This window comes from Solea senegalensis, unplaced genomic scaffold, assembly GCF_019176455.1.
Source record: "Solea senegalensis isolate Sse05_10M unplaced genomic scaffold, IFAPA_SoseM_1 scf7180000014046, whole genome shotgun sequence".
NCBI classification, from domain to species: domain Eukaryota; kingdom Metazoa; phylum Chordata; class Actinopteri; order Pleuronectiformes; family Soleidae; genus Solea; species Solea senegalensis.
The window spans coordinates 93804-106488 of NW_025320952.1; the positions used below are offsets into that span (position 1 = coordinate 93804).

At 37.5% G+C, this 12685-nt stretch overlaps 1 long non-coding RNA gene across 1 annotated transcript; it reads right to left on the reverse strand.

Annotated features, from left to right (window-relative positions):
- Positions 1–5393: 5393 nt before the first annotated feature.
- LOC122760772 lies at positions 5394–10559 on the reverse strand. Its single transcript, XR_006358489.1, has 2 exons — positions 9920–10559; positions 5394–5707 (listed from the first exon to the last, which is right to left on the reverse strand). It is a non-coding gene; the product is annotated as an uncharacterized LOC122760772 (long non-coding RNA).
- Positions 10560–12685: the final 2126 nt, after the last annotated feature.

The window sequence follows — 12685 nt, forward strand, 5'->3', positions numbered from 1 at the left end:
GATCGGGTTTTACCACTAGGTCCTCGTGTCTATATGCCTTAAATACTCTGTAAGAATGTATATCTGAAGGAGTGAATGACAACAAAGCACTTAAAATGATCACCTAGGGAAATGCAGTAAATACACACAATTTGTCATCATCCAACAACAATTCTAAAGCCTTGTATGCTGTAAACTCATTTTATCCCCCACTGCAACATTTGTGGACCTGCTGGTCCACTCCAGTGCCCAGATTGTACTGTTGCTTAGCTGCCTGAAGCTTCATTGAATAGAGACTTCCTGTAGTATAGGGTTGTGATTAACCAGGCTCTTTATGCTCCCAAGCACCCGTCGCTTTTGTCATCATTATGTCTCACTTCCCCCTCATCAGGAGCACAGTAGAAAGACTACAGAGAGCTCCGAAGCCTAGTCAAACACACACACACAATCATGTTAACCCACTATTGTCTCCACATACTCCTCCATTACGGTTTTCAAAGACTAGTAGGCTGAGAACCTCATTGCGATAAACTTCTCAACATATTTAGAGCCCCATGGTCTCAGACCTTGCCTCCAATTACAATGTTATTGAGGCCCCTCTTCTGTAATCAGAGCTATGTTGATTAACCAAATTTACGATGTCCTTCTATTAGAGGGATGCAAAATAAATTGGTTGTACTCCTCTCTGCTCTATGAAGATGCATGTTCTACAACTCAACAACATGAAAGTAAACCACGCACAGCTCAGAGACGTTTCAAATCATGGTATAATTATATCTTTTTGTAAATATTCATGATTTGCATGCCACTAGTTAGAAACTAGAGGCATACTTCTGCTTTACTTTGAAATGCAACTGGGTAATAGGAAAATAGTTGTACCATGTTAATTCGATGCACTTTGCTTTTTAACGATCAAATGGCATCAAGGCTAGGAAACAAGAAGAAGCTGTACATCGCTAAATGAAGGTTCCTCTTCATGTGTTGTTAATTTTTTATTGTACGGCAGTGTGGTACCGTTTACCAACTGTGGGGGGAGCTGAGAACAAATCCTACTTTGTGGTGCTTTAAAGTTACGTTCTCTAAAATTATGGAGAGCGTGTATCTGTTACCTCTTTAGGACCTTTTCTAAACAGTGACTTGTCAGGACCAGTAGTCATCATGGAGACCAGAACCTGGTTGTTATAATAATAATAATAATAGTAATAATAATAATGATAATAATAACAATAACAATAACAATAACAATAACAATAACAATAATAACAATAACAATAATACTGATAATAATAATAATAATAATAATAATAATAACAATAATAATAATAATAATAATAATAATAATAATAATAATAATAATAATAATGATAATAATATTTGGTAATAATTAGGTTAAGGTTAGGATTTAGCATTAACTAGTAATGGTTAAGGTTAGGGATAATGCTTTGCTTCGGCTGTCCAAATGAATGATAGTCAATGCAGTGTTCTAAGAATACTTTCTGTGCAAATCTGTGTGTGTGTGTGTGTGTGTGTGTGTCTGGGAGGGGATACGTGTCCTTCTCACTCACACCTCCTTTTGTCTTGGACTAATTCTACAATATTGTCCTCAAGAAAAGGGCTCCCACTCACCATGCTTACAAAGGGCCCCTTGAGCGTGACCTGTCATTATGTACGGCCCCTCCCTGTACAACTGACAGGGCCCCTCGGGGCATCAAGCATCAGCAACAGAAATAAATTCAAACAAACCACATTTGCATTTGATTTGATTATCCTTCATGGTTGATTCATGGCCCACTGTGCTCCTGTTAGAAGACCGTTTACACAAGCCGTCAGCCTGACACACTTATTTGCACATCACTTTTTTCGCCCTGAAACAATTTGAATTCCTTTAGTCTCAGTACATAGTTATTGCGCGATGAAGATGATGAACATAGAACAAGAAAGGGGGGAAGTAGAAATGAAAACTAAAAAGTATTAAAGGAAAAAAAATTACATAACAATTAACAAAAAAAAAACAACTATTATCTGAAGTCTCAACGGTACTCATGGTACTTTTTATAATGTAATGAAGCTAATAATGTCTAACACGATTGAAAATATAGTGTGCTGACTCAATAGATACATGGAAATTATCAGTCTCAAGCGTCAACGTTTACAGAGTTAACAAAGAAAAAATGACAAGAAGAGTCATTTTTTAAATGCCATAAAACAACACGCTGTGTTTTTACACTCAAGTGACAAAGTCCTACATTAGTCAGCATAGCAAGGGAGGAAGTAGGTGATGAGTAACAAAGACCATGTAGGGAGTAGGTCAGGGTTGACACATTGGTTCTTCTTCCAACTGTCAGCGCTGTTCCTTTAAAAGCACGACAATTGCACAAAAGTCTAAACCACACGACGTCATTTCAACTCAAACTTTATCAAGCAGTTCCTCTGTCACCCATAGCATTGCTGTATCATACAATGGTTTCACTTCATGGTTTGGAAACACAGACACAAATTATATTGGTCGTCCAACTGTGTCCTCTCAAACTACACGGTTGTATTTGCGGAATGCAAATCACCACTAAAGGCACAAACAAAAGTGGTATTTTGTCATTACTTTGAAGGACCTGCTGTTAGTTCAGCATTTCACATCTGACCATGTGCATATGAACTCCATTTTCTCTTGAATTCTGTGATCGTTAGTGTCAGTGTTCTAAGAAAAAAAGGGTCATCTTACTTTTTATTTATAACAATGTCCTGACCTTGTACTTAAGAGCTTATGTGTAACAATAAGCCAGTTAAATGATGTTGTACTTTCCTTGTTTGAACTGTGTTAGTTTACTCTCAGTTGTGGCAGTTACAAGATGAATCACATAATACACAAACCTCTCCTTAGGCAACAGTTTCAGTAATGGCGACCAACCAAGGAGATAAAACCAGTTCAGAATCATGGTCAATTACAGACATATAAAGCTTTAAAAGGGGGATGACTTTATTTGTGGGATAATGCCATTTATGGCCCTTTGAAACCTCTTCCACTGTGAAACTTTCTGTACAACACATGGAGACCCATGTGAAAAGTAGTCTTTTGTTCTTTGCTGAAATGTCTTTTTTTTTTTCCTGCAGATACATGTTTTTGTCAGAAAACAAATAAAATGTGGTCATATGTTCCTGCTCTGAGGCTGTTCAGATGCTCTGCTTTCCTGTTCCTGTTTGCCTTAAACATGCAAGCATGCATGTGTGTGTATTTGTAGCCTCTTTAGGACCTATTTCTATCATAAACACTGACCTTATCAGGTCATTCCTGGTCCTAATGAGGCAGACCCTATTGTCTGAGGAACTGGTTAAATTTATAGGGCTAAAATGTGAATTGTTGGGGTTAAGGACAACACTTTGTTCAGACTTTCCAAATGAATAGCAGTCAATGCAATGTCCTAAAAAGAATAGCTGTGCAAGCTTCTGTGTGTTGTGTGTGTGCGTACATGAGTTCATGTCTGCAAGGCAGCTGTGTTCCCAATATAAGGGGACATGACCCAGCTGTCACTAACCATACTGTGGGAGGCCTCTTTGAATGCGCAGAAATCAAAATGTATGTTTGTCTCTCAGTAGGATCTGGCAGAGAATTGTCAGTAAACAAAATGTCTCTTCTGAGTACGCCTCAACTCATATTTTTGACATTATATTTGTGGATTAAATGGAGGGTATTTTTCTCAGTGACTGGGAGCTTTAGCTGTTGTACTGAAAAAATAATGACAACGTACATGAGAGCTTAACTCTTTGTGCTCACGCGGCACAGATCTATGCCACAGGCGCACCCTTGGTGAATTGCCGTGGGGATAACACACAACTCCTGGGGGTGTGTGTTTATAGGTCACATCTTCAGGCTGTAAAAAAATATATTTTTTGCCTTTTTATGTTGTTGAGTCAGTTTTGATTCATTTTAAATTGCATATTTATTTTTTTTTTTTAATCCGGGAATAGCTATAGTTGTGCCGAAGTCTCAAAATGCACTTATAATTTTATGTTTGTTCAAGCCAAGCGAACTTTGAACTGTGACGTATTTCCGAAAAAAAATAGAAAAATAATAATTATTAGGTATTATACTATATAGGTTTATATAGTTTGTGAAAATGAATATATATATATGTATTGTATGTATATATATTTTTTATATTTGTATACATATATGTATACATATCATCAAATTGCCTATAGGTCATGTTGAAAAAAAGGATATCAGACACTCTATACTCCATAAATACATATATTATTATAGCCTCTATATATAATGGAAGAAAACAGCATAAATTCTCTTTGTTCCGAGGTTTAAGGTCTGTCACTTACTGTATATAGAATGTCTCTTTTGAGCATGACCCCAGAATCATAACCGTTTCGAATCAATTATTTTGGCTGTTGCTTTTAATGGAGATTGAAATGTTGTGGGACTGCGCTCATGACTAGACACTCATGTGATACTGGATGCGAGTGACCTAATGTTTATGAAGTCAGGTCACAAAATATGCAGCATCACTTGGAGTAATATTGGATATAAACACAATCAGTCTTAACATATATTACCTCCGGGGGAAAGTTTATATTCTGTGGTCAACCATACCTCACGTTGCCTCCACATTAATAGTGTAACCTTTATCTATTTCCCCCCATCATCCACTGTGCACTGGAGCACTCTGGGGTTAAATATAATGTGGATGAGCCTGTTAAAGCAAATGCGATCTGAAAGGCTGGCAAAGGCGAGGGGACGCAGCTGTCCGCGAAGCATGTCTTTTTTAAGGGCTGCCCCTAATGATTGGAGACACTTGGCAATTATGTAAGTATTCACTTTTAGGCCACTGGGCTGTACACTGTGCTGAGCCCCCCGGACCCTGGTACACATGCAAAACGGGAAAAGAAGGAGAGGACGGGGAGGAGGAAGGTGGGGGTGGATGAACCAGAGCGAGAACAGAGTGGGGGAGTTGGCCAAGAACCAACAGGGGAACAGCGATGCACGTGCCAACACAGAGTGAGCAACATATACAGATGGACAGAAAGAGAGGGGGATGGAAGAATGGAAGGAAGGAAGAGGAGAGGAGCGAGCGAGAACAAAGGAAGAGTAATCACAGATGAAGAGGCTGATAAGAAGCTGGGGAATATAAAAGAGGCAGGAGGATGAATGAAAGGGGGGGAAATCAAGTCGAAGGGAACTGCACTATGCTTTTACACGCAAATCCATATAACAATATTACATTGTAGTGTTATAACAGATTTATATTATTTTTAGATAGGGCTTGCATTTAGAAAATCTAGTATGGTGTTATTTAACTATCAGCTATTTTAACATTTAAGATAAGCAAATACTTTATTGTCTATATGCACACAAAATTGTCTTGCCTTCACCCTTCTGACAATTGTAGACAGTAGACAGACAAAAATGATGCGATGCTATGCTGTTTATTCATTGTTATAAATACATGCAGTGTCATTTGGGGCAGAGAAGACAGCACCTCAGAAGAAGAAGAAGAAGAAGAAAACCAGGCAGTAGGTGTGCTACTATTTAGCTCACATGTAACACAGTGAATCAAACAATTAATACACAACGCCGTTTAAATCACATCATCAGGCAATATGCTTTGTGCATTATTAGCATCATGTAAGCTGTTACGCTGTTCTGGTGTTTTCCTTTGAGCCGAGAGAGCGTTGCTCGACCCCACCACCTGTTTCTCATTCAGACCTGGAAGGTTACAGCTGCCTGAGAAGAAGATTGATACACACACACACACACACACACACACACAGATTCTGTGACTGTCCACAGTGTGACCACGAGATTTATACTTTATTTGCGACACTTTGTCTTAAGTGAAGCAGAGGCAATATGAAGAAATGAGGAGAAATGAGAGGCACATAATAATATTGTTGAAATCACAGCTGGTCATAAAGCGCCTAATGGCTTTTTCATTCACGCTATTATTGATTGTAATGACTGTCTCTCACTCTCTCGGTTGCTCTCTTCACATTTTGATGGTGCGTGCACGCTTGTGTTTCTCAGCAGGAATGTGCATGTTTTCACAACTATCTCAGCTACTGGATATCGAGTTTGGATTTCGTCAACACAGGGCAAAGGCTCATGGCCTTTGCTTTATTAGCAGACTTTGACTCTGTGCTGCTCGGAGTGGCATCCCATGGAGTCCGCTCATCTGTTGTCAAATATTTATAAATGGCACTGAGCTGATGCCAGCGTTATTCCACGAGGGTCTCTGCTTTATTGAAACCCTATTATTGTGAGTGGGGCTGTATAAACAAAGTCAGCTTACCTTGACCTTTTCTACATAATTCTTTTGTTCTAAGCACAAGGACTGATTTAGTGTCAAATTGTCACTGTTATTATTTATCTAATCTAATTAATCTGTGTGATTATCCACGTACACATGTGTAAGAGAATAAATGTGATATCTGTATATTTATTAAAAAGCAAATTTAATAATATTTTTTTTAAATGTGGAATGTGGAAACAATATTTCTTTGTAATTCTACGTCCGTTTAACTTAAAATAAGTTCAACAAAACCTTTTCTTGGGCAGCATGTTTTATGTACACTACTATTTTACATTAACGTGTATGTTATGATTGCGATAGCTGTGACTTTTCTTCTGCGCCGTATGAGCAGATGAAGTCATTAGTTCCATTAAAGTCAGCATTTGCGGAAAGCGGTGCCAGTGGTGACTGGTAGTCACTTGCACACTTTGTTTATTTGTTTAAAACACTGTCTCAGTGAGGAAGCTGCAACAAAGGAGCTGTGTTCATTCCCCCGGACAGTCCATGTTACATTCAGTTTGTTTCAACAGAAAGATTGTCTGACTAGATGAAGTCTTGAGATTAAGTCAGGCGAGAAAAGGCTGCAGAGAGGTTTAATACGTTATTTTGGATTTTTGTGTTTTTCATGAGCACTTCACAGTGATTTACATCTTCATTAGACTCATTTAATTAAAAAGAAAAACTGGACATGCACATTTCCGAGCGCTATACCACACTGTACAGTCATACAATTCCCCCCATCAATCCTCAATTAAAGATCATGTGTAATCATAAATCATAATATTTGTTCTTCTAATGGGCCCCTGCAATAAAATGCTCCATCCATCACGGGCAAACAATGCCAGCGAGCAGCAACTAAACACACAGCTGCTCCGTAAAATCCCACAGACCTCATTTAAATATTTTACATCCTCCATACTCACTGGCGAGTTTGTCTCCTGTCTTATCACTCGCAAATTCCAAACGGATTACCTCCCCTGTCTCTGACATGTTAGTGAGAGACAGCTTCAATTTTCAAAAATGAAATAAATAATAACTTGCGGGTGGCTTGTCAAGCTGCGATTGCTAATCTATGGGGAGGATTTGAATAAGTCTTTGGTCGCTCTGCGCCGTCCCCTCTCTCCTCTCATCCCTCACTCTGCAAACGTCTCAGAAATAGGGCCCCTCTTCGAGAGCCTCATCGGGCTAAGTGAGATTAATTTCGACATCATAAATAACTTGAAGCAGGTCGCCCCAGGCTGCGGTGAGACTATGCTGTGTTGGACAAACAAATGTATTTGACTGTCGTTTACCATTTGAATCCATGCATTTAATCCTGTCTTTGTTTTAGCAAAGCACTACAAAGCCAGGATGGGACACATCACAGTGACACGCTGCATTGTCTCCAGTGCGCTCATGATAGCGCGCCATGAAATTAGATCTCATACATAACCTTTCAACCATTTTGGCAATTACTATTATCCTTTTGTGCAGCATAAGTCACACCGAGACACCTGAGCCAATAGACACATCTGTCAAATGACTTACTTGACATTTTTCTTTGTCTCAAACGTAAATGCCACATTTGTATTGTACAGTCAGTATAATTTCCTTTGCAAGAGCTTTTTTTTAAGTCAAGGCTCTTTTTGTCAGTGGCACTTACTGTAACTCCTGTTATATCATCTGTCACACATTTTTCTCAATATTGTCAAACTATTGTGACTTTAAGGTGAGAATTTAAAGCTACCATTTAAAGCTGCACCTTTCCCACAATGCTTTAAAACAATAATATTAGAGCTGCATTTCTTAAGTTGTTAACAAACAATTGCCTTATCATTATTCGGCATGAATTGTTTATTTTTTTTATAATTTACATTATATTTACAGACTTTACCCTTAACTCTGGGATCTGCTAAAACAATTTTTTTTTAACATTTATTTCAACTTGGTGACATTTGTGAGGTGTAGGTGTCACAAAGTCAGCATGTACAAGTTTTTCTCTAGCGAACAGCTGCCAGTGGTTGTAATCTGACTTATTCGGTTAGCAGTGGGAGACCCAGTGGCTCTGGATGTGGTGTGACCTCAATTCAGACGCATATGAAATTAGGGTTTAAGGTTTGTTCATTTGTCTAGTTTAATGCCTGCGTGACCTACTAAGGAAAAATATGATAATGTGATAACAATTTTGATAAGGTTAATGAAGGGTTAACTGACACTTGGTCCAGCTGTCAAAAAATTAAAACATGGGGGACAATGTGTATGACAGGAACAATGCTTTTTACCTAACACGGTTTCTCCATAAAATGCGTTACATGAGCCTCCGCTATTGTGCAACTCTATTTGTGTGAATACCACCGTGCTGAATCCTCTGCACCAACCCCGTAACCCCACTCCAAACACGCACCTCAACATAAAACGCAGCCCAACAACACAAGCAAACATCAGATCTCAGAATACATGAATACACGATTAACCTCGCGGAAAATCTCAGCAAATTTGTGAAGAGAAAAAAAGAAGCACAACGCCACCCCGACAACCAGTGCAATCTAAACAGGATTGACCTTAACTCTAACAACTCTCCTTGGTTCCCCACATCACGCTGAATTTGCGTGTGTGGGTCTACATTTATTTTTGAGGGTGTCAGTGCCTGTTCCACCTCGTTTACGGTTAAGAGGATGAAAGTGAACAGCCAAATAGTGCTCCTTTTCTAAGCCTGTTTATACATGCTAATACTGGAGGCTGTTTTGCGCCCACAGCTGCCCTGCTGGATGTGACTAAATCAACACGGTCCCCCCCCACACACACGCACACAACTTATCATAACCAAATATGAAAGTGCATTTAAAGGCAAAATCAAAGGTTGAATGAGCGTAACTGACAAAATAGTTTCCTGTCTGTTAGATGGAAATCGGCTTCAGTGACCTTTCATTTTTTTAAGATTTATTTGGCTAATACTCAGCCAGCACTCACAAGCACTGCGTGTCACTCTTTCTTAAGTAATTTAATCTCCTTAAGAGCAGGCGGACTTCTCAAATGTAAAACCCACAAGACATAGTTTAATTTGTACTTTGCTGGCATTCATGTTGGTACACTCGTAACAATTTCACTTTTCTCACGTCTTAACTCATCATTAACTTATCCTTACATTAAAGAAAATATTTGACAGAGCCGGAGTAAATTGCGCACTACCTTGAGTGTTATTTTATTAAAACTATTCCTACATTATCTAGATATCCTCCTAGTGTCAAGTGAGGACATAGGTTCAGAGTGAAAAATGAAAACTTTTGGTGTGGAAATGAATGGTTGTTTTGGTTTTGACAAGAGGATTCAGTCCTGGTAATTTATATTTGATTAAAAAAAGGTGTGTGACACAACAGATGAAATCTCTCTGCTGCACATTGGAGGGTATGACAAACTCTTCTGCTGTGTTTCAAACGATTTGAGAAAGTGATAACATGTTAAAATAAATGAAATAATGGGAAACTGACTGCTCTACTATACTTGAGTGGTACGTCCTGGTTTAAGAAGTCACTAGTGCTTTGTGTTTAAATGTTGGTACTTTCTACTTGTTATTGTCAGAAAGTTTTGTGGATACTGATGTAGGTCGAACTATCTTACGGCGTGCGAATATATCTGCATATTTCAGAAATAAAATGTTGCATAATCACCCTAGAACGTGGTCAAACCGAATCTCCTGTAGGCCTGTCAAACGCGGTTTGCCTCCGACTGACATGGACAGCACTGATGTGTCCTGCAGGTATCTGTGATGTCTGAGTTGAAACAAAAAAAGAAAGAAAAAGAATAGAGAAAAGAGAAAATCTCCCCTTGCGTCCTCTGCTGCTTTCACTGCCAGGGACAAGGGAAGTATCCAACACCTCTTGACAAGCAGAGCACATGTAAAAGCAATGACAAAGTCAATGTTCCTACACCTGCTTTGAACCCCCTCTGGGAGCTCTCCACACTTTAGTAAGAAAGAATTGTCAGAATGGGTTATGCAAGAACTTGCTTGTACAATATACTTAGCTACATTATTAGTGCCTGCTGCAAGGAATACTAGTGAGAACCTCGAGACTTGTGTGTTTCGATGTGGCGTCAAAAATCGCAAAATACTGCAAATAATTTCCACACACAAATGAATGGGAAACGGTCGAAGGAAGGATCAAAATGAAGGACATTTTGGAGCATCACAGTGTCGTCATACTTTACCGTAGAAACGTAATTGAAACTTTAAACTGGTAATAAGACTTGGGACATTTTTCACATAACTCAAAGTTTTGATACATATTACGCTTTTTTTACAATCACAGTTTAAGTTTTGTACTTTTTTTGGAGGTTTTCTGATTTTATAATGAGTGTGAGTGGCGATACATGGGCATCACACTGCTGAGATCCAGAAAAATAATGACAAAAATCTCTAGAAGAAACTCTTCTCCTGCCCAACAACCTACATAAAAAAGTTGCTATTTTTGTCTAATTTGGGCAACATAATAAACTATGACATTTTCATAAAATTTTGGACGACATATTAAACTATGACATTTTCATAAAATTTTGGGCGACATACTACAGTATGACGTTTTTGTACCCAGATGCCGTCCTATATGGACCTGGACCGACAGTCAATAAATTATAAAATAAATAAATAAATTATAAAGTATAAAGTATAAAGTATTTTATATTTTGACGGGGCGCTTCTGTTTTGACTGGCGCAGCTTCTCTAGACTTTACGGTACTGGTTTAGCTTATCAGAGAATTTTAGTTGAATACCCCTGGTATAGTATGTCATCCAAAATCAGTCAAAGAAGTCATAGTATAGTATGTGGTCCAAAATCAATATAGTATGTCGACTGATTTGGACGACATACTATACTATGAAACATGTCACTTTAAATCTGTTTAACTGCACAACCAGTATTCACTTTATGTACAGTTCTTATTTCTTGTTTATATGCATATGTTTACACTTATTTTATGCATATATGTTATGTTAGTTTTTTTTGTAATATTCTCATTCCTTGCATATATGCATATGTTTACATTTATTTTATGCATATATGTTATTTTAGTTTCTTGTAATATTTATATTTTCCTTATGTATATTTATACTTTTCTACTTTATGCTGGTGTTTTTTGAGTGGACAGCAAAGTAAGAATTTCATTGTACAGGGAAACGTGTTTCTTTACTGTGCATATGACAATAAACACTTTGAATCTTGAATCTTGAATCTTTATTGACTGATTTTGGACGACATACTCTAGAATTACTTTTTCGACTGATTTTGGACGACATACTCTAGAATTACTTTTTCGACTGATTTTGGACGACATACTATACTATGACATTTTTGACCAATTATGGACGACATACTATACTATGACTTTCTTGACTGATTTTGGACCACATACTGTACTATGACTTTTTTGGGTGATTTTGGAGGACATACTGTATTTTGATTTTTTGGGTGATTTTGGACGAAATACTATAGTATTACCTTTTTTGAGGGATTTTGGATGACATACTATATACTATGTAATTTTTGACAAATTTTGCACAACATACTATACTATGACATTTTTGACTGATTTTGTGCGACATGCTTTGCTATGACTTTTTTGACTGATTTTGGACGACATACTATACTATGACTTTTTTAACTGACTTTGAACGACATACTATACTATGTCATTTTTGACTGATTTTGGACTACATACTATACTATGACTTTTTTGACTAATTTTGGACGACATACTATACTATGACTTTTTTGACTGATTTTGGACGACATACTATACTATGACTTTTTTGACTCATTTTGGACGACATACTATTCTATGACTTTTTGACTGATTTTGAACGACATACTATACTATGACTTTTTTGTACTATACTATGACTTTTTGACTGATTTTGGACGACATACTATACTATGACTTTTTGACGACGACATACTATACTATGACTTTTTGACTGATTTTTGACGACATACTATAGGATGACTTTTTTGACTGATTTTGGACAACATACATGACTCTGATTCTGATTTGATTTACACTGATTTTGAGCATACTATACTATGACTTTTTGACTCATTTTGGACAACACATACTATGACTTTTGGGTGATTTTGGACGACATACTATACTATGACTTTTGACTGATTTTGGACGACATACTATACTATGACTTTTTTGACCATTTTGGATGACATACTATACTATGACTTTTTTGACTGATTTTGGACAACATACTATACTATGACTTTTTGACTGATTTTGGACGACATACTATACTATGACTTTTTGACTGATTTTGGCGACATACTTATGACTTTTTTATGATTTTGACAACATATCATACTATGACTTTTTCACTGATTTTGAACGACATACTATACTATGACTTTTTTGACCGATTTTGGACAACATATCATACT